Source organism: Malurus melanocephalus, unplaced genomic scaffold (genome assembly GCF_030028575.1).
Source record: "Malurus melanocephalus ecotype Western Australia unplaced genomic scaffold, MMel_1.1 scaffold_42, whole genome shotgun sequence".
NCBI classification, from domain to species: Eukaryota; Metazoa; Chordata; class Aves; order Passeriformes; family Maluridae; genus Malurus; species Malurus melanocephalus.
The window spans coordinates 2,170,482-2,193,841 of NW_026623274.1; the positions used below are offsets into that span (position 1 = coordinate 2,170,482).

The 23,360-nt window shown below is 45.1% G+C and overlaps 1 protein-coding gene across 4 annotated transcripts in view; it reads right to left on the bottom strand.

The window, feature by feature from the left end:
* BIN1 (bridging integrator 1) overlaps positions 1–23,360 on the bottom strand; it is an 84,410-nt gene that overhangs the window by 48,062 nt on the left and 12,988 nt on the right. The gene's annotated exons all lie outside the window — the stretch shown is intronic.

Consider the following 23,360-nt stretch of genomic DNA (forward strand, 5'->3'; position numbering starts at 1 on the left):
GGAGAGAAGAAAGGAGACTTCAAACATGGACATGGCAAAGCAGAGACAAAGAAACAGTTGCACGTTTTTCTATCTGAGGCTGAGAGAAGCAAAAAGTCCCCCTTTTTCTTGCACTCAGAATTTCTGGAATGTTTTTCCACAGAGTCATTGTTTGAAAACAGACTTACAGATGAGTCAGGAAGAACTCAGACCTCTTGTGTTCCACTGTACTGCGGAGCATGTCTGAGGCTTGTCTCTTACTTGGTTTAATGCTTTTTGCAGTCAATGGCAATAGYAATTCAGTTGTTTATCTCCTGAACCAGCGAGACACAAACCACAAACCACATYCCTAATATGCCTTGTGTTGTGCAGTTACACTTATCCTGGTCCAGACAGGGTGGTATTCTGCTCTCAGAACAGCTGGACACTCCTCAAACACGGAAAGCTCTGCAGAGAGCTCAGAGAGAAGGTGGCTGGAGCAGTGAAAGCCCCACCTTCCTCCCACCTTTTCTCACTATGCACACGCTTGGCAAGAGCTGGCWGCTTAAACCATTCATCTGTGTGACACTCAGTCCAAGTGTCACTTCTGAGAGTGCCAGCAGCCACCTCCCTGAACAGCACAGCTCCCCATAGCCTGCAAAAAAACCCTTATCAGACTACTTCTCTTATCACATTTTTCTCTTAGTTGCCTCTCCACGCAGCTAAGTGGATTGCTCCCAGGCTTGGAACAAAAGAGCATTTCATGTTCTGGGCTGGCAGGTACGTTCATCACAAGAAGTCTGAGCATACCTATGGAGGAGGGCAGCAGCTATTGGTCCTGCCCCAAGCACTTCCAGCTTCAGGGAGACTGGGATATATATTGTAGCTGGTTAAGGTCAATTACATCATCTCTCTTAATCAAAACTAAAACCTAACTGTGCCAAAAAAAAACCAAGAAAAAATGGGAGAAAAAGCCTTGTCTCACAGGGACAGTGAAACCAGAGAAAAGCCCACCCAATCCTCGGTCACGGGAGGTTTTGGTGAGCCAGAGGTGAGCTASAAAGGGAGCTGAGGAGTCACCTCAACAAGCAAGGCAGCTGTGTCTGGAAAGGGCATGACAATAAATAGATATTGCCATAGCAACTGACGGTAGTGATAGACATGATAAATCAGTGCAGTCATTCAGCACCCAGCTCTTAAATCCCCTTATTTCAGCTGGGATTAAGTATCTAGGAGTGAATCACTGTTTCTCATTCTCCCTCTGATCAACAGCTTCTCTTTGCCTCCAGAAATTGSTGAGGTGCTCCAATGTCAGCAAAAGGAGGGCAAAGGACACACAGGCAGAGCACCCTCTTTGTCACCAAGAGCTGAAACAACAACYTCCAGAATTATAACCACAACTTTCTACAGCTCAGGTGACAGCAGCAAACACTGCAGCTACAAGTGCCTGATGTGCTTGGTAAATCTGCCTACACAACAGGACACAGAGTGAATATTCCCTTCTTCTTCACCAACCCTTGGCACAGCAGAGCTTGCTGGAGCCAGAAGCAGCAATGTTGGCTGTCCTGGCAGAGCCCTGCACACCAGACACTGKTGTCTCCTGTGCTCACCCACTCCAGCAAAGGGGAGCACAGCCCACATTAGTGCTGCTGCTGAGGCTACACATTCCTCTGCCAGGCCAGCAGGACAGAGGGGTTCAGTRTGACCTCATCTGTCTCATCAGGTGGATGGGGAACTTCCTCCAGATAGAATGCTGCTTGAAAGCCCTGTGTTCAGCTGTGCTCCACTAGGCTGCCAGATCCATGGAGCAGGGATTTCCCACATGCTGGGTGACTTTCTAGGGGTCCAAAGAGCAGGCACACAAACAGCACCCATCACTGATAACAGCAAAGAATGCAAGCTGTAAATGCCAAAGCACAATGATGTTCTCAATGCACAGATCAATAGAATTACTGGGGATATAAAGGAGATTTTTATGGGGCTCTGTCTGGCTAGTCAGGATGCTTTCAGGCCTGGAGGGAAGGGAGAGAGAGCATTTMACTGGGAGGAATCTGGAGTATGTCACCAGGGTCAAAGGTTTAGAACAGCCTCGGTGCTTCCTGGTGTAAAACACCAAGCAGCACTCGCAGACTATTCATTAGGGAGCCACATGCCTGCTTCCAGCATACCCAAGGAGTTAATTCCCAGTTCCACTGCCCCTTGGGGAATGTGCACGCTCAGTCTGGGATCATCCAGCCAGCTGGGAAAACCCTGCTCCACTGTGCTGAGGTGTTCTGCACAATTCCTGCAAAACACTGCGCACTGGAAAGGGCCCATCTCTAAGGGAAAAGCTCCTGCTCTAACAGGGAAGCACAGGGGAGGAGCAGCTCTGAAAGTGGAGGGAGGAAGCAAGAAGTAAACCCTGCATGATCCCAGTGGTGACAAGGGGTGGGTGAAACAGATGACTTGGGGGTGTCTGCAYAGGAACAAGGCAAGGAAAACAGAATCAGTTATGAGAGGCTATGAGAAGTGAATCCCAGGTTACACACAAACCCATCTGGGAGAAGGCTTGTGCCCCATGTCTGATGGCCCCATAGGCAAACTCCAGCCATACAATGATCCCTTTTTTACCTGCTATGGCACAGCAAAGAGACAACAGCCCTGGGCTGCAGCAGGACAGCGGTTATCTCCTCACAATGCTCCCCCTCCTAATCAGATCCACCMCAACACCAACAGCCCAGATATCAAACCCCAAATCATTCGAGCAGCACAGAAGGATGGCATCACAATGCTCTCCCTCAAGCCTACTCCCAGCTCCCCATCAAAGAGCTGTGCTGGCAAGTTGTATTAACAAACCCCTGTGGACTCCCTGAAGCAGGCAGGGATGGAGCAGATGGCCCTGGGTGTGCTGCTGACCGCAGACATGTCTGTGCTCACTGCTAATAACCCGTGAGCTCACAGGACAACTCCCCTCCCCAGGCTGGTACGTGCCGTCATAGGTCAGGCTATTCCGGGTGAGCCGCGGCTGCTCCCTCCCTTCCCCTGCCACAGTTTTTAATCCTCCAGCTCACTGCAAAGCCAGATAAAGTTCAGATGGAAACTTCAGGCTCTTTGATAGCTATTAATGGAGCAGATTTACCAGGGCAGGAGACAGGACTCCACCACAGCACCCAAATCTCGGGGCAGATCAGAGATGGTGTGAGGGATCAGCTGCTGTCTGGCGGCAAACCACACCAGCATCGGGCATAGATCTGGCACTTAAAGGATTAAACAGCAAACATGGCTATAGGCTCCTTGGTCTGCCCTTGACCTCAGGTGTCCTGGCCCTGCACAAGGATAGGGACCATTTCAAGATGGTGCAAGCTAGGGTGATGGAGGGAACGCTGAACCAATCTCACAAAACATCTTGTGGAGTGGATTCCACAGGAGGCTCTATCATTGCTGTGGGTCTTGGTCTTGGTTCATTATAGATTCACTACGAAGGGATGGGACTGACATCCCAGACGGTGKTTTTGGCCTCAGGTACCAGACATCTTTTACAGCACTTCCCAGAAACCAGGTCTCTTCTAATAATTATAGCCAGACCTGCAAATACTCAGCATTTCTCATACACTAAACAARCAGGCACAGACCAGCTACTGTAGCATCTCCAAAGAGAGCCAAATCCCACCCACGGAGCCTCAGTTTTTCCCACATTTGCAAAACAAGGAGACTCAGAGTTAGACTGAAGTTTTAAAAGAACTTTAAGAACCTAGAAAGCAAGATGCTGTTAACAAATCAGTAAATAACCACATTCCTCTCATACCACTGATGTRTTTGTAAGCTGCTGTTGTGGGCACAGCTACCTGCAGTAAGCTTGGAATTACCATACTTTGTGAAGTGAGGTAACCCAGAAGAGGTGACAGGGACATATGAAAATCCTCAAACCAGAGAGGTGTCATTTCCTAGCAATGGTCAGAGAAGCAGAGACATGAAACATGAAGCCTTCAAAAACAGCAGCTGTTCCTAGAAAATTTGAAAATTTGCTTTGGGATATCCAAGTTCTCCTCAAAGACCACTAGATTCAAACAATGACTGAGCATTACCTGAACTCCACAGCTTTGTTTGACTAAAAAGGAAGCACCTTATCTGACTGCAGTTTACCCCTTTTTTTTCTAGGTGTGTACAAGTGGACATTCCTGAAGGGTAAGCCCCCATACTGATTAGCACAGGGTCTCCAGTGCTCTGCTTCAAGCACTCAGCAGGAAGGGAATGGAGATCTGGACATCAGCCCTGTGCCCACCAAACTCCCCGACACAGAACAGCAATTCCCATTAAAGACAAACACTCACTGGCAGTGCAGCAGCTGTCTGCATCAAGAAATCCGACCAACTAAAATGCAGTTCTGCTTTGCTCAAAAAAGCAACTGCAACAGATTCACATTTATGCTTTCTAATAAAKAAATATATGCCAGCTGCTTAACACAGCCACAGTTCCCAGTCAGCACCTTCCCTCGCTCCCTTTTGAAATATCAATGCCACAAAAAAAGCCATGAAACCTCAATTATTYTCAACAAACCCCATGTAGACCCATTATGTGAAACAACAGCCAAATAAAACTCTACTTTTCATGGCATATGAGTCAAAGACCAGTTTAGGGAATGCAAGCAATGAGCAGGAAGGCAATAAAATAAATGCATTTATTTTGTGGATCCCAAGTAAAGCTCAATCTGCCTCTGAAACATCTGAACTTTGAGTGGCCCAGCCCTGACGAAGGGGGAGTCATTAAGCCCACAGCCAGAGAACTTCAGCCCTGCAAGTCAACATCTTACACCCCACTTGATCAGAGAGGGGCTGCACTTACATCTTACTGACATGGGCCCAACACCCCTAAATCACTGCATCTCCTGACCTCTCCACCCCTTATCAACAACACCTCTCACTTCTRTGGCGTCTGCCAGCTCCAGTGCACAATCTCCAAGCACCAACCGGGCACTGAGCCAGTAATTACTGTGACTAATTTTGAATTGCAATAAATTGGCATGTGCCAGTGGGTCAACTAGCAACAGAACAAATGGGTCTTTGATCTCAGGCTGCTGCCTGTTATTCCACGGAAGACATTCTACTCGGAAGAGAAGAAAATAGTGTCCAAGTCAGATGGAAAGCACAAAGCCAAGTAACTTAATAAGGTACAAACAAAGGAAGGCTCATAAGCTTTTTAAGCCTCATTTCTTCTGTGGCCAGATGCAATGTGACTTGTTCAATGAAGTAGATTTGTGCTCATGGAAACTTTCATTCAGATTTGGGGAGAAAAGCACGARCAGCAGTGGGAATCTGCTCCCCGACTCCAGCCCTCCCCAGGAGCAGGGCACGTCCTCCTGCCCTCCATGCCGACTCCAGGCTGGTTTTGGGGACAGCCTGGCTTTCCTCATGAAGCCTGACACAATTAGGGCTTTCTTTGAAACAACTGGACAAAGGAAGATGGGGGTGGAGAAGAAGAAACTCCAAACATATTAATGCTTCATTTTAAATTGAGGAAATTATTCCCACAGCTGAGCAATCACCAAGACCCTTGGATCACCGGAAGATGGGAAAGGGCAATCTCAAACTTGGCACACACAGAGCAGTTCTTGTTTGCTTCCTACTTGCTAACAAGGTTCAATAGATCCCACAAAGACAGGACACTGCCTCTGTTACAGAACTAAGKGTTGGGAAATGAGGGCTCAATGCACCATTTTGTTACAGACTTCCTGAATGACCTGGGAAAGCCATGTCTAATGTCACATCCATCCAGCTGTAAAGAGGGGTGTTTGGTCAGCATGCCACAGAGTTACCAAATTTATCCCTGGCATTTCCAGCTGGTAAATGGAAAAGAGAGAAACAGAGAGATGAGATGATCAGTTTTGAATGCTCAGCTCAAGATACACTGAGTTTGATTTTCACAGGTGTCCCTCTAGTTAAAATATGTGGGAATTTGCATGCTTAGAGCCATATTTTAAAACCCAAGTAGTTACAAATACGATTTTCTGTTCACATGCCCCAAAATATGTTAATAGAGAAGAATTTAAATCCATTAGGATAGACCACATGAAGATCCTTTGCTAATGAAAGACTTTAAGACAAGCATCTCAATGTGATTCAAGCCAGATTGATCCCGATTTACATAGGGAACCTTGTAGGGCCCTTCTAAAGCTATTCTTCCCAAATCCAGAAGATGACAGCTTCAATGAAGTTTAARTAGTTCTATATTAAACTATTTTTGTAGGAGCCAGTCATGCTGCATTGCCTTGAAGGCTCATCTCAAGTATTTGCCTCTGACAGCTGCTAAACAGCAGCCTCACCATGACCTGCACCTTCAGGACACACCTCTCAAGTTTAACGTTGCCTTTCATGCTTTATCCTTCTTTCTCACTCTGTAGTCAATATAGAAAAAAATAGAATTTCCAGTTTTCTCACCCTGAATTATTTTTCAGAAAACCCACTCCCCCATAATGGACTCAAGAGAGARCTCATGGCAACAAGTTTCACCAGGCTGAAGTCAGCATCTTAAAATACACAGGACATTGAGTGCCCTAAGGCCATAGGTGACCCCAATGAAAAGAATCACAACTAATTCCAGTTTCTGGACATTCCTCCCATAACTGCCTCAGTGGGTTTAGTGGAACCTCAGGCTGTTCCTTGACCTGGAGCTCAAAAATCTCTTCTCCATGCTGTTGCTGGAGAAATCCTGCAACATGCCTGGCTGGTCAAAATTGCTATACCCACAGGTAGAACCCTGTGCCCAAGATAAAAAGCCCTCTTGGACATGGGGCCAGAAATCCAGTTAATCTTCTGCATTAGGAAAAAGGCCAGGATGATTTTCATTACCGTGGTTACCAAAATCTGCAATATCATCTCCTGACCCTGCTGTCCATCTCAGCAAGACCAACGTCCCTGAGYACCCACACAAAAAGCATCTTTGCTTTTGGAGTAGAACCTACGACAGTTTCTCCCCAGCCCAATCCCACCCTACTGACAAYATTCAATTCTTTCTGAAGAAGGAACCACCAAACACTTTGCCTTCAATTTCTATGCTGTGATCAAATCATCTAAAATGGGCTTTGACATTTCCCTGCCTTAATGCCACTCCTACTCAGGGAAGCCTTCACTACCAGGGTCTGCTAACACTGTCTCCAACTACAGTATATTGTGTGCAAGTGATGCTTTTAAAAAATATTCACAGTCCTTTACATTATTGCAAGGCTCACCGCTACTTCCCACGGGACTGGGCTACAGTATCTAAGTGGGATGGGTTGATTCCTGGCTCCCCAGAACAAAAAAAAGCAGTGGGACATGTTGTGCAAATCAGAATTCTAAACCCGAAGGCACAGGAAGTTCTGTGCAGCTAATCTGTGCTGATTCCAGCCTCATACAGACTCACTGAGGAAAAAGATAAAGATGACATTCAAGTGTACACCAAGCCCAGGGGCTCAGTCAATTTTTTGTGGCATGAGCTTTGGCAAAAAGCCTATGAATAGCAAGGTCTTTGAAGAAATGAGCAAGTTCTATCTATACGCACTCCCTTGCTTTTACTTCAGGAAAGCACTTTCAGTGGGAAAAAAAAAATGAATGGAGCCAGTTGAGTTCTAAAGAAAAAAAATCAAAACAAAAATAAAAAAAAAAAAAAAAAAAAAAAAAGGTACAAACTTAAAACCTTCAAAACCCCGGACTCAAGAGCTCCCCAGTATCACTAGGATGTATTTAAAAGCTACACCACAAGCGCATTGTTCCACTTAAAATGTTACCTAAAGTACTTCGTAAAAAAAAAAGGAAAAGATAAAAGTCACAAACAGAATTCCTCCCTTAACGGCAGTATGTCCAGTATTTTTTATAAGCTGTTCTAGGAAAAGCTCAAAAAATGCTTGCAAGGATTTTTAAAACTGGTAATGTAAAAGCCTTTTTTTATTCAAGACCCCACAGTGACACCYTCTCAGTGTTCAATAGTGAAAAGACATTTCTGACCAAATCCACAGTTTTTTTGACCAGTCCATATGACCAGTCCCCAGATTTTCTTCTGAGAACAGGTTGCCAAGGACAAGCTCTCTTCTTCCAGCAACAACTACTGTGCACACATCTGCAGCAAGCAGATCTGCTTTATTAGATACCAGCAAGACAGACCCTGTACTTTGAGATCTTTTGAGGGAAGATACCACAAAGAGACCAAGCCAAGACCACCTGGTTGGGCTGGCAGCAAATGCTTTCATCTCTGTAAAGRTCAGATCCAGAATGCTTCACTGTTTTTTTCCCAAAATCAAGGTGAAGGACACGAGGACCCTCACCACACCTGTATCAGGTACAGTACGAATGACATTTCTTGATTGCAGYATTTGGGGAGAACAGGGCCTTACACATTTCACCACCGACATCAGGCACAGATTTACCAGCAGCGTGAAAGGGGATGCTGTCCCCATGTTCCCAATCACGTACATTCCCACAGCAGGCAACAACATGAGGAGTTCAGCTGCCCCYTCTTCCCAAAGCATCACAACTATGTCCTCAACACAGGGCTGTGCAGACTTCTCAAGTGCCTTTTTCTAATGTGGAAGAAGATGCCAAGAGCAGCTGAGAGAGCCCAGCTCAGCTGACAGTAGCACAGGGCAGCGAGGGTGCTGTRCTGAGGTTCTGTCACACCCACACCAGACAGCAGGGACTGCTGAGTGTCTGTATCTTGTGAGTTTGACAGATGGAGTCAGAGTGGGAGAAGGCTCAGGGTGCTTTTGCTTTGCTTTTTTTTGAAGAGAGAGGGTTCCTTCATATGCTAAAGCAGCAGCACTGTTTGCTAAATCCTTAAACATGGCATACACTTCAGAGAATGCAGTGCTCCTAATTATCAACTCAGTGGCTTCTGTCCTTCACAGTTTCCAGTTCTCAGATATCCAGATCTGGTTCAAGCTCAGCAGCTTTTATTTTTGACAGCAGTCTCAGAGCTCAGTTACCAGCMTTGGACAAGATGGCTCTGCTCAGCTTCATACTGGAAGGGTGTCGACAGATGCTGAATATATTACAAACAAGTGGACATGAGCTGTCACTCATTAAGGAGAAGAAAAAGGCACACTGAGGAAATTTGGTCAGTATAAATCAGTTGGAGGGGGGTCTGTTAAAAGATTGTCAGATTGTTTTCGTTCCTGCTGTGCACCATACATTCACCAACATCAAAACAGGTCCATGAAACAACTTAAAACTGGTGCAAAGTATTTCAAGAAGAGCATTAGGCAGCTATAAATGGCTCAAAATACTCTTTATTTGATGAAGTGTGGAAAGAAAAAGTATTTCCTATTCTATTTTCCTCCAACGAAGGCAGTACCAATCTACCATTCATATCTTTATAGATGTCACATGGAATGTGTAGGGATTTTGGCACCATCCCATACATAGACACTGAAATAATAAGATTCTTCATTCAGCAGAATTCAGTAYCTTCCATTCACAGGAGTGCTGATGGACCAACTCTTCTCTCTCATCCTGGTACTCTATATGCCCAAGAAAATCCCAAATCCAGGAAACCAGGATTGCTAATTAAAGCAYCAGTGCAGCTGCAAAAGCCTGGTCTGCTTTGCATCATCAATCCTATGTGACCTCAAGGCAAAARGCCTTTCTTCTTCCAGATTTGTTTCCAGTGGGGTCCCGACTGTGAGGTTTTACCCTTCACGAGGGCTGCAGCACTAATGCACTATCACATCAACAGAAATGAATCTGGACCGTGTGTCTGGCCGAGCAAAAGGCAGAAGGGTTGCAAAGCACATTTCACTGAAAATCCTCAAGTCTCCYACAGACAAAAGATGCAGCTCACTCRACAAATACCAAGTGACAGTGGGTAAAACTGCTAGCACTGCTTACGTAAGTGTAGTTTTGAAAATTAAAGAGAAAGGACTGCAAGAAGTGGAAACAGAGAGGAAATGGTGAAAAACCCTTTCCAGCAAATTTTTCCCACCTGTCATAAGCATTGTTTCTGACAAGAAACACAGAAATGAGATAAGGTGAACTGCTGACATGACAGAGCAGATCTGAGAGGGCTGATATAACCCAGTTTCTCTGCCCTGATTGCAAGTTTGCACCTTCATTTCAGACAAAAAAAAAGAAACCAAACTCAGGAGCTTTCATCCCTTGTAAAGGATGGATTAATCCCCTTTTCTAAACACTGGTGTTGTTCTCAGTTCATCTATTTTAAACAGAGGGCTTCTTTSGACAGCACTTGAAACCACACCTTTCTGCCCAAATAACTCTGTTAGCACTGTCTGAAGCCAYAGGTGAACTCTCCAGAAACATGTGGCCAGTAAGTTGTTCATGGTGCTCACAAAGCACTGAGGAATTCCACCAGCTTTCACAGTACATTTCTCATCATAATGTCAGGGGAGCATTGGTGCAAGTCCTTCATGCATCTAGCAGAGGATATGGAGTGTCACGGCCTAGTCACAGAGGCAGATACTTCTATTTGGGCTAAAAAGCTGATGCCAGACCAGGCCTTGGAGAGGACAGCATCAGAAGAAAGCCATGTTCWTGAAAGAATGAAAGCTTACCAAAGGTCTGACAGTGGGTGACAAATTCCTCTTTGGATCATTCATCTGAAAAAGCCTTCTAAAAGATAGTGACTAAAATGTGCTGTCACTCAGGCACCATTTAATGGTGTCAATTTATGCATAAGCTCAGAACATTTCTGGCTCAGCCATCACCGGACAAGGATCTCCCCCTTTCTCTCTCTCTCTTTCACTGTGCTTCAGCACCATTTGCTTGAAGATTAAATGAAAAAGAAACACGCTGCCAGCTCTGTTCTCTTGGTCTAGCCTGCTGTGGGAGGCAGGAYGATTTTTCTCTTGCAACAAGGTTTATTAACAGAAGACTCTTCTGATAGAGCAACAGCGATGCAAGGCAAAAAATGAAATCTCAGCAGTCAGCTAAGACCACATGCTATTTCCAGATGGCTTATGGGCATACACCCACAAAACATGTCATTAGCTGGGCACAGGTGGGGCTAAGGTTATCAACCAATTCTAAGTTCAGCTTGTCCAAAAAACCCAAACCCACCCAGCCATACTGACAGCCCCATGGTTAYGAATATTTACCACACATTTAATGAGAGCAAACCCGAAGTGCCAAAATACCTAATAACCCCTCAACATTCCGGTATCTTAAATGAGAATCTACAGCAACTAGCCCATGAAAATCCATGAACGTTTAACACCTCCCTCTTTCACATTCAGCCATGGTTTGAAATTCCTGTTACATTTTCATTTGCAGAAGGCTTCTTCTGTTTTTGTATCTTATTAAGCACGTACATGCAGACAAACACAAAGTCACYATCTAAACTTAGACCCGAGAAGTTAACTCTGCTGTAAATGTCACCAGGTTTAAGCCACGGCTGGGAGGAGAACAAGTGTGTGTCACTGTCAATCAAAAGCTGGGCAGAGACATATTGCTGTATCAAACACCATGGTCAGCTGTCTCCCCCAAAGCAAGCAGGGTCTATTCTCAGAATCTGCAAGCCCTGGCTGTGGCCATCAATAACCAGGGGAACTGTCAACAGCCTGCAGCCCTCCCAAAGTCCAGCTCCACACGGCACTGCTTGATGTTACAGCCTCACTTGGAAAAGCCTGAAATTTCATGTGGGCTCATAGAAAACAGGAATCGATGTGAATCAAGGCAGCTGGCCCTGGTTTGCAGAGCAGCACACACAGRGGACAGAGCCCAGCACAGGCTCAGCTCACCTGAACCATCACTCAGTGTCCCAAAGAACCAGCATTTGCTTTGCTCCATCCCAGTTACAGAGTGAGACATCCACGTGCTCAAGTGACACTTCCCTGCTATTTTGTTCTGGCCTCCCTCTTGCTTGTGTTCTGTTCACCATTACGATGTATTCACATTAGCATGTATTTTATTACACAACTGGTGCACAGAAGCAGTGCCACAGCTCTGAATGGTCCCAGCTCCTGCGAGGAGAGTCGAGCACACGGTTCTCACCCTTCCTGCACAGCTGACTTCACCCTCAGCACACTTTCAAAAGGGGTTTAAGGGGCCTCTTGGAAATTCAGGGGTCAGAGTCTGGGCTTCCCTCCTATAAAAGTTGTGCAAATCMAAGTGCTCTGCAAACCGCTTGAGCTGTTACAGTGAAGAACCATAAACTTACCATGCCCAGATAATAAGCAAGAGTGGAGAGATTTAAAGCTACAAGGAGGACAAGTTACCTTGCCAGAAATTATTAACTCCAACTGCATTTTCATTATCAACCGACTTTTAAAATCCAACTCGCTTCCCCATCCTATCACMGTATTTGATAAGCAAAAGTCACCTGGTATTTACATAGGTTAATGTTTCTAATTTTAAAAAAAATGGGATTAACGTCACTTCAACATAAGGAAAACACTAGAACAAYTTCAACATGACATATAAACTGGTATTTTCAGGGTGGTTCTGATTTTATTCCTTTGACTTTGTCAGTTGTGCTGATTACAGAAAGCTTGAAATGGAGACAAAATAAAAATATTCTAGTCTGGATCCCACTCACCCCTGCTGCATGGGGACAAACTCTGCTGTGCCCTGTGGTCTTGCAGCATAAACAGCCACGAACACAGGAGCAGTTGACAGAAARGGGAATATCTGGGCTGTTAACACACAAACTTTATTTAGCATAGAGTTCATTTATTAAGAAGATTCACMTACTTATTAATACAATGAATATTTYGCCTTCWCRCTGGAGCAATYKCTAGGAGCTTGCAATCTGTGAGTACWCAAGTGAAAGCATCCCAGGAATCAGAAAGGAACCTGCACTGCAGAAGGAAATCTCATGTAACTTCAGCTGTGATATCCACTGCCCCCTCAGTCAGGAAGTTCAGCACCACCTCTGGATTCAATTCAAAGATTTCCCTCCCACCAAAAACTTTAACAGTTCCATGGGTTCCCTGTGGGAATTTTCACCTTTTTGTAAAAGTAAAAGAAAAAAAAAAAAAACAATAAAACAACAACCAAAGCAATAAAAAATAAAAAGAAACCCACCACTCTTTCCATGTTTCGATTTTATTAATGCTGAAACTTCCTACAGAAAACACTTGTCACTGGAGGCCTGATTTCGTCAAAGTTTTCAGCCACAACATTTGTCATGATAATGAAAATGTCTTCATACCAACCCAGATACAGAAGATTAAAGACCACCTGACTAGTTCTGTGAGTCATTTGGTGTTAATCTTGTTATTCAGGCTAACAATAAAACCATGTCTGTCTGGAGCCTGAAGGCCTTGCTGACCTTCTGTGGTTAAGGCACACTCATTCCGTTGCCAGCAGCACTGACAAAAGGAAGGCTGGAACTGCATCTAGCTGCTTTTATCTCCTCTTACCCAGGAGTTTATTTGTAAGGGGTTACTGGGAGGCAGCACGTCCAGATACAGCTCAAGTTGTGTCTGGGTCACAGCAAGCCTCTTAAAGCACATCACTCCTGTTCAGATCCCATGAGCATTCAGCCCCCTCTATGATTCACCACGAGCTGTAAGAACATCATCAGGGCATCTTTATGTCTAAACTCACAGAATATTCTATGCCAAGATTTCTGTGTTTCACTATTTTTTCCTAGATTTCCCAAGAGCCAGTGCCTTGAAACCCCACCTTACACACTTTAAGTCAAAAGCACCAAGCTGTGACCTGCAGGTACATTCACCAGTGCAGGAGCACTTAAATGCCAGCACTCCATTTAAGTAACTCAGATGAACAAAAATTACCATGAAAACCAAATAATAATGGGACCAAACAAGCTGTTGAACTTCTGTCCCACAGGATACGTTTAAATGCTTTGTTACAACAAATAGGGCAAGTTATCTATTCTAAAACCTGCCTCATTTAAACATTAACTGTCTCCAGACAGTCACAGACAACTTTGAGTAATGATCWGTCTCACAGTTTTTTGAAAAGCTTCTCTGTCCGGAACAGGGCCACGTTTGAATCTTTACTATAAAGTCAACATCTAAAGCATTTTTATTTCAGATAACTACGTGCAAGCCATTTTGCCATTCTTTACCCCACTCATGAAATACAACAGAGGCCTTTTCCACTTGCCCAGTTCCTTGCAGAGTTTTTTCCATTGGTAATTAACTTCTGTTTTGACATAAACCCCCTTACCCTGGTGATTCCCCAGCCTCTGTTCTTGCTGCTGCTGAAGTCAGGGAAGAGGCAGAACCAGCAAAGTAAGGGAACTAAGGTTTCAGTGACTAAATTGATTGAAGGTTTTGTTCACCTACTCAGAAAATTAAATTCCCAGAGAAGGAGCCCTGCAGAGGAGAGTCCAGAYCTGTGCTCAAGGGGAGCAGGAAGGGCAGCAGTTCAGTACATGAAACAAGGCAGAAACCACAACAGATGATCTGGCACTGTCAGAAGCTCCAAAAATCAGCCACAGACAACACATGGGAGTTGCTGTAGAAGCTATTACTTCTCTGATTATCCATGAAAGCAGCTGTCAGTCAGGAGGTGAGATGAACAACCAGGCAAACACAGGCATCAGCCAAACAACCTCCACCACGTATCACCAAAAACCATCCTTCTCAGCAGAGACAAGGGGATCAASGAGGGACATGCTGGGTGCAAAGCCATCACCTTTGGACCAGGTGCTGAGCCAGATCTGAGAGGGAATTGTGCTTTGCCCATGTTTGGATGGGCAGTGTCCAGCTCTCACCAACATACTGTGCTTTTGGTGGTTCAACACAGCACCTCCACTAGGGTGGGGATCACCAGGTTTTACTTCAAAAGTACCCCCAGAATACCAAGGACACACAAAAGGTACACTGTCAGCATTCATCCAACTCGTTCAGAATGGAGAGAAAACCCCTCTCTGAGCTTTTAGACTATTGACACAAACAAATCTGTTGCATCAGTGCAAGATTCCAGATACAGGAGACCACATCACGAAAAAAAATAAAAGTCTCAGCTCACTCTGCAACAGTCATGACAGACTGTAGGATGGTGGTTCARCTTTTTTCTCTTTGCCAACTCCCAAAAACATTTTTTCCCCGGTTGTAAACAGCACAGAGAGTTAAACAGACAGCAAGGCCTGAAGATACTGGGTTGAAATTACAGATCTGGCAATAAACACAAAAGAATGTCGCGTGATTTTCAGCATGTGGTCTGCAGCCTTCAAGGCCAGGGAAGAACAACCAYGGAAAGCAAGCTGTATATCTGGCATGTACAGAGAAGGCCAAACCCCTGGAAAAGAAAATTAAGCCCATGACCCACCCCTCCAACAGAAGTCAGTACCTGGTGTGTCTGACAAAAGAACAAGTTCCTCATTAAGACTAACACAACACAGTCTACTCCAATTATGAATAGACTTAAACCTGGAGTGAGTGGGGTACAAAACAAAAGAATCATAGTCATGAGATTTCTTTCCGAAAACCTTATAAAAGCCTCTCTGTTTTCTGTAATTCCCAGGGAAAAGGGGAACTAAGTAATATCTCTCTTGATCTTTAAACACAGAGCCATGCCAGACTTGCCATTACAGGTGTACAAACATGACACATCCCAAGTAATACATCCAGCAAGACTCCCACCTCAGCCACATTCAGCAATGTTCAGCAGCACCTGTGTCATGGCTGTGGTCACTGCTGGGAGTGGACAAGGATGGACCCCAGTCCCCGGTGCTGCAGGCATCAGTCAGCGAGTGCTGCCCACGTGGGTGTCCTGCCAGCACAGTCACACCGGCCTCATGGGCAGCTCCTACACACTAATTTTGGCTCAGCATGGTTTTAATAAAAATGAATCATGACAGCAACCAGCAAGTGTTCCATGGCTGCTGCAATCCGTGCTGGTAGCTCAGGAAAACACAAATGGTATGTGCATGCATCTCTGTGCCTTCGTTCCCATGAGGCAAATGCCACCTAAACACGTCTGCTGTCACCTGCAAGAAGGAGSCAGCCATTGAGGCTGTTGTCAGCAGTTTCTCCTCCATTCCCCAMCACAGTGGACAATGCTGCAATGATACCTGAAGTGTTTCGAAAATTGAACATGAGCTTTTGAGTTCTCATTGGCAAGAGAGGTGCTCTGCTGACTCTCTTCCTCATTAGTCATGGACACGGGAATAAAACCTCCCTGTTGGATCCAATCCTATCCTGCCGTATGTTTCACTTCCCACTCCTTAAACAGCTCTGCGTGACCACAGCCAAGCAAGGATAGGAACTGGAGTGCTCCCATGGAGRGGAAGAGAAACCTGAGAAGGGAGGAGAACTTGCACCAGGTGGGTGTTCCCCAACTCATTCCCTCAGTCCCAATCTGCTCTTCCAACACCTCTCCCCACCAACCACCACACTGTAGTTTGGGATGTGCAGCCTGCAGAGTTTCAAAGGAGTTAAATGCTGGTACTGAACAAAGACAGGGTTTAGAAAAACAAAACAAAACCTCAAAACAAAGCAAACACCCAACTGAGATTAGCTGCATGAAGTATCTTAGAGAGTGAAGGTGGAAGAGAACAAGGAACAAGGTCTGTGGATTCACTGYTTGTTATCTTCACCTAGCCATAAAGGGTCGTGTTCACCCACTTTAGCTTCCCCTTGTGCAAACCTCAACCTCACTCATGCCTTTTCTCCCTCTYCCAGAATATGACAACAGGAAACAGTCTCTGGTCAGTGCAGCGACTCTGAGGAGAGCCACAGGAGCCACACACACATCCCAGAAGGCTCTGAAACCCCACTGCAATGGCTGCGTGACGCCCCAGCGAGAGAAAAGTGCTGAGGAGCACGTCCATGCCCGGACTGCAGCTCCCAACAAAAGGAGCCTTTGTCCCCTGGTGGCTTTCACACAACTGTGCCAGAATCAACAGGGATTGATTCCAGCAGCACTAGGAAACAGGATGGGGCAGGAAAGAATGGGCTGGGCTGTTCCTACCTTCTGTGCACCTCTGATTTGCACTGGGGGGAGCTGCATATCAAAGGGACCTGGCTTTTAAGAGTAYCATCCTAAAAACCTTCAGGCACAGGGTAGGGGACATGGAATCCATCTTCTGTAGACAGCTTAAATACACAAAACCTTCAAAAGTACAGCCACCTAATGACTGTCAGGGAGAGACCTGATGGTAGCGATTTCCAGAGTCAAAGTYCTGCTTTAATTCATCTCCTGCAAGAAACAATAGGACCTTCCTTTGAAGTGCTTTCTCCAGATGGATACAGCATTCCCTCCACCGTCATTTCCAGAATGGAACTATCCCACTCAAGGATGAAAAGAAAATCTGCCTCAGACTGGGGAAATTCCCAAAGTACGGAGGAGTCTTTGCAGAGGCCACAGTTTCATGAATTCTTAAAAGCTTTCCYAACAAAGCCACCGAAAAAGCCTCATTTCCCAGTCTCTCTCCTGCCTCTGTATCCCTGTCCCTCTGAGAGGGACAAAATCTGAAACACGACTGAAAAACAAACCTCAACTGAAAATAGCAATACAGCTTGGGCTGAAAGTAACCACTGGTTTCTGATGTCCCAGCCTGGCTCACAAGGGGTGGAACTGCACTTCCAAACAGCACTGCTGTACTTATGCCCTCTTGCAAATTGTTGGGCCAYTGTTTTCACAAAGTCACACAAGTGAGGATCTTGGGCTATTTCAGCAGAATGTCTCTTGTTTCTATCCATGAAGTCCCTGGAAAACACCAAGGTTTAGACTTGCTAAATTTGTATTTCCCCACGCTAAAAATTTCCCACCCCTTCCTAAAGAAGGAAAATCACTGCCAAGYCTTTTTCAAGATAAGCTGAGGAATYCTTGTCTCAGCATTTCAAAAWTTTTTAGACTCTTAATTATACAAGGGAGACGCAGATAAGTCAGCCATGATTTCAGACAAACCCACTTAAWTTAAGTGGTTTAGGAACTAGTTTATTGACTGCAAACTTCGGCTTTGCTCATCAAGAGTAATTTGCAAACCTCAGTTTTTACACACTTTTTTTAAGGCTTGAAGTTCTCACTGAGATTCAAGTGTTAAAAAAAAAAATTGTGAATCTACTGTTCTAAGCCACACAGAGTATGACCCAATGTTATGGAGATAAAACTGCAATGGCAAAACTCCAAACCAACTTTACCACTTATCTTCACAGTTTATGTAACTTTTGGGGTAGGTTTTGCTGTCCACTCAAGGCAAACCTTCCAAGAAACTGAGCACTGGGTTTCTGAGACTTCATTGYTATCAGATTTTTAAAGAGGTATCATCCAAAATATTACAAAATTTTTTTATATCTAAACTATTTTTAAAGTTATGTAGCTTTTTGAGACAGTTTCTCAGACTGATGAGACCATTCCACTATTGTAGTAGCTACTGTCAGGGTGAAATTCAGGAAGCAGTTAAGAGCTTAAAACATTTTTGTGTGTCCAGCTTCCACATCAATGCACCATAGAAACAAAATCTAGCTCTGGGGCAGCCAAAACRAATWGGATTGYGTACCAGAACTCATCAAATGCTCCSAGGAGACAAGAAAACCAGGAAGGCAAAACTCAGAATCCAGAGGTTTCATGGGTAGCATGAACTTGGTGTCACATCTAGTACATTCTGTTCATTTAGATATATTATGTACCAAGTGTAACAGTATTACTGAGCAGGAAATGTGCTCCTTAGTATCCAGAGTCCCTAATTCCATATAACTACTTCAGAGCATGGACACGACTGGATATTATCCAAATCACTAATTAAACTTTYGGATGAGAGAAGAACCAATGCACTTKGTAATGTTATTTCCTCAGTAACAASAGGAGCCCTATTATTAAATGCAGGCTAGGATCAAAGAAGCAGCTTCATCTGGATTCTGGTCTGATTGCACAGCTGCCACTGGCAAAGGTCAAAAATKATGGGAAGAGAAAGAAAAAAATAGAACAGGGAGAATCTAGAACAACAAGTAAATAGATATTACTGTCAAATAACATAGAACCTGAGAAAGAAGTCTTAACTTGGAAGAGGAAGGGTTGCCTGGTCTATGATTAGAGGACACAAGGCTCTGAAGAGTTATTTGATGTGACAGCTTCAGGTTTYCTAAGAGCAGGAAAACACAGGCAAAGCAGGGGCATTTCTGACAATAAGACAGAGCAGGGAGCACAGAGACAGGAGCAGGCTCCACGGGCTTCCCTTGGATCTCYCYGGGGAAAGCCCTTCTCAGGAGCTGWGCAGGGTACCCAGGCCTTAAGCACCTGGCTTTCTKCCAAGCATGGAGGTGGCTGGGGATTACCATGTGGGACTGAAAGGAAGGGGTGATTGGAAGCAGGAATGATGCACAGCTGATGCTATCTAGGCCTTAGGTGCTTTGYTAAGCAGATGAAAGGAAGACATAAATGCAGAAGCAGAGCTGATCACCAGTTTCTCATAAAGGCGAGTTCCAGCTGCAGCTAYTTTTCCACGTGCACCTGCGGGCAAGCATGAAATGCTTGGACATCTTCCTCTGACACAAACACAGAACMTTCTTCTGTACCAAAAGAAACAAGCAAATCACACAACAGCACTGCTACTGCCCCAGTGCAAGCACAAAACACTTCCTCATCTCTGTCTTCAGAGCAGGGWCATAAATAAGCCAAAGATGCTCGCTGAAAGCAGGCAGTCTGTCTCTGCCAATCTTCACCAGCACAGACAACACAAACTCAGTACATTTCAGCTACAGAGAGCAGGGCAGTCTCACCCACATCACAGCAGCACTGGCAGGAGAGAGCAGGCTACGTGCAAAGGCTTAGCATAAACACGTGTCCCAAGATTTTTTYGCACCCCAACACAGAACCACTTCCTCTTCATTATTAGAAGATGTCAGAATAAGATCTCTGAGGAACAAGAAACTCGGCCACAGCTGTACAAGGAGTATGCAACAGTGGTCCAAAGCAACCCTAAATCACATGTAGGTCAATAATAAACATCCATGTTTATTACAGAAGGAACGGAAAAACTGTCACAGCTCCCTTCAAACACAGGAAAACCTGCACTGAAAAAAAATGTTCTGTTTTTCATCAAACAGATGCACTGTTTGGTTTTGTACAAACCACGATGCCCTTCCATATAATTACCTCTCCTTTCTCTCACAGTGGGGTGAGCACCTTCACACAGCCTCTGAGGAGGCACAGCATAAAAAAATCGAGTGCTTAATTTAACAGCTCTGAACATTGTCCCTCGCCAATGCTGAGGCCATTGTGCATGGCAGCAGTACACTCTTGCAAGATAACATTTCTGACAGGTAGACAAGTCCAGCTGGCTCCTGCAGCTATTGCTGAAGGAGACAAAGATGTTGATTATGTTCCTGGCTCTCTTTCAGCCTTCCGGGTTTCAAGCACTGGGTAATAGTGAGGGCGGGATGAAAAGCTGTTTACCTTTGCAACCTTGTGTCAGCACACAGGCTACATCTACAGGCACAGGCTACATCTCAGGCACAAAGGCATTTTTCCTTCTAAAAAGCCAGGACACCAAGAAAAAAAAAGTGAAAACCAGTGTAAGGGTTCAAAAGAATATTCCCAAACRGTCATTCTCAAAGTGAGACTTACTGCTTGGGCAAGACCCATTGAACCATCCAGGATGCTCGGATGTCGGCCCCAAGACTCAATAACACAGGTAAATAAAAACAGCTACTCCAACCCTTTCTTTTTCCTGCCATCTGCATGTTAATAGCAAAAACTAGTTCTGAAGCCCAAAGAAATGAGTTGCATTGGTGCAGCATGCCCCAAGGACAAGGCACAAGGACAGGGGAACTGCCTGACCTCACATCATCTCCTCCTCCTCTTCTCASCCCTGCAAGACCCTCCCAGAGCAAGCACAGTTGACTGAACAGAGGATATACTGACTTGCACCTTTTTTTGCTTTACAAAAATGACAAAATCAAYCCAAGCATGACTGACAAGTAGAAGGAACACTAGAGAGAATGACAGYAACAAAACAGATTCTGTTTTCATACATTTTGGTCATATTTCCAACCACTTGTTAACATCCCTGCTCATCCTGGCCACAGTTTCAGGACAGCACACTAAAAACCCGTCTGGGTTGGTACATGCACATGAGGCTAGCRTAGAAGACTTACCATGATTACTGGGGACAATATCCAGTGAATAAAAATATCATCAGAACGTGACCATAGCCAGAAAACTAAGAGAGGTGGCAGAAGGGGTAAGAAATTAAAGAGGAGTTTGTTCTCTCGACACACACCCTCTTTTCCACTTTTCCATCTCCCATCATCCAGACACTCCTTATGGGTGAATGCTTTAAGCGCAGCACAAGAGCCTGCACATCTTTCAGGCCCTGGGTTTCCTCTTTTTGCATCTTCCCCAGCAGCCTCACCACAGAAAAGTTCTTAGGGATGGGAGGAAGGAACAGAGGGAACAAGTCAGGGAAGGAACAGGAAGGACCTAGATAAATATGCACAGCCCAGCTCTGATAAGCAACCCTACAGTAACAGAGCAACTGAACAATGTTCTCTGATTGAACAGCCTTCCCTCCAACTCCAACCTTATTTTTTTTTTAAAAAAAAAAAAAAAAAAAAAAAAAAAAAAAGAAAGGGATATCACTCAAGTCTTTTGATTTTTCATGTGGGAGGGAGTTGATGTTTACATTACAAAGACATGTCTTAGTGCCACATATCCACCAACAGCTCAAGGAAGAACAGAGAAGCTCTGAAGGCAGCAGGTTCCAAACATGACAAGTTCACCTCCAAAAACAAGTGGCTGTTTAATCTGAGGAGGCAAAAAAWGGCTTTTCTTCCTGTTCTCCATTCCATGAAACAAGGAATTAGTCACCCCTCAAAAAGCACACCTGGTTCCTCAGCAACAGGAAACTGAAAATGCAGGAATAGTTCATTTTTTCTGGCCCCTTCAACCCTAGCCCCTACTCATTCTGGCTAAAAATATCCATCGATGCTTTTGATACCCTTCCATATCTCCAGCATGACTGGCTTCAGGCCCATGTCATCCCTGGGCTTGAAGAATGTGCTGCAGGGCTCCTCCCTCCACGGAGAGGTCAGCTGTCCCTGTCCCTCCCACTGCCCATCACTGCAGGTTGGCAGGCAGGCTCTCAAGGAGGGCTTTATTTCCAAGGCCTGCCACTCCACTGTCCCATCCTGGTTTTCATTCACAGCCCCATTCATGATGGTGAAACCCTAACTCACCCAGGCAGCCAAGCTGTTCCTGTGTCCGCAGGGCTGTGGGGATGGGAACAGGGAACAGGGCACAGCCAAGGGCAGAGTGGAGCTGGGAACCTGCTCAAGGGCAGGAATTGGCCCCACAAACACCTGCTCCAGAAGGACAAGGCCAACCATCACACTGGGGATTTCTTTGGCAATCCCTTTCTTTCCTGTCCTTCTAAAGTAGCACTTTTTTAGATAAGAGCTGGCACTAGTGTCATTTTCCCTAAAGAAAAAAAGCCTCATTTCCTCTTCTGGAAGCCTCACTCCAGCCCTCACTCTCTTCTGTTCATTACCCCTACTAATGAAGCAGTTGGATCTTGGTTTTCTGTTCAGCTCCCTAAAAACACATTTGCTCCTTTCACACAATCAGATCTTCTCCTGTGACCAGGAGAGTATTTGCACCCTCCTGGATAATCGGAGTAATGCTCTTTAAATACATAACACAGGGCAAAGCCACTCTCTGTCTGCAAGTTATGTTAGAGGGCATGGTGACCCTGCAGGTAATGTGATTGGGAATATTRTGCTCCAGAGCCTCCAAATAATCCRTTTATGGAGCAGGCTCCCCAGAACAGGACATGAGAACTGCAGAGAAGGCACTTTTGCTGAGTGTCCTGGCATACTCATACACCTGGCTAGACAGCAACTTACTGCAGTCCTAAATCAAAGTGCTCCCTTCCCCTCCCCCAAGCACCCTGGAAGATMTCTCACCTAATTTAAGAGCGACTCTGGATGAACCATTTGTGCCTGTGGGAAAGAAAATACCATCTTGAGAAGAGCTGGCAGCACAATTCCCCCTCCTTTTCTGGTAAATTGTCCAGGTTATCAACATCCATAGTACAGCAGCTGTCAAAAGTCAGTGCATTGGAGCACTGAAGGAGAAAGCACTGGGACTCTTCACCATCACCACAGGGCTCCTCTGACTCCCGGCAGMACCGACCTTGGAGCAGGAACTGCAAAGGAGGGTTTGGCACCCATTKCAGGAGAAACCAAATTGGTGCACCCTGACCCAGCAGAAATGGAAAGCTGCTGTTAGCACCTRTCAAACACCTTGAAATTAAGGTGGTGAGGAACTGCAACATTTTGTTTTCTCTTCTATCCCAGGAAAAAAAACATCTAATGAGTTAGATCTCATTAATCTGTCCAGCCGTGCCCTCATCCCATTCCCCCTCTGTGCAGTAAATCACTCAGCTCACCATGTGCATGAACAGGCTGGAAGAGGGGCAGGTTTTTCACCCAYCCCTGCCAGCCTGAGGAGTTCAGATTCAGTGAGCTCAACAATCAAGAATAAAGACAAAGTTTTTAATCCAGAAGTAACAACTGATTTTTGCTG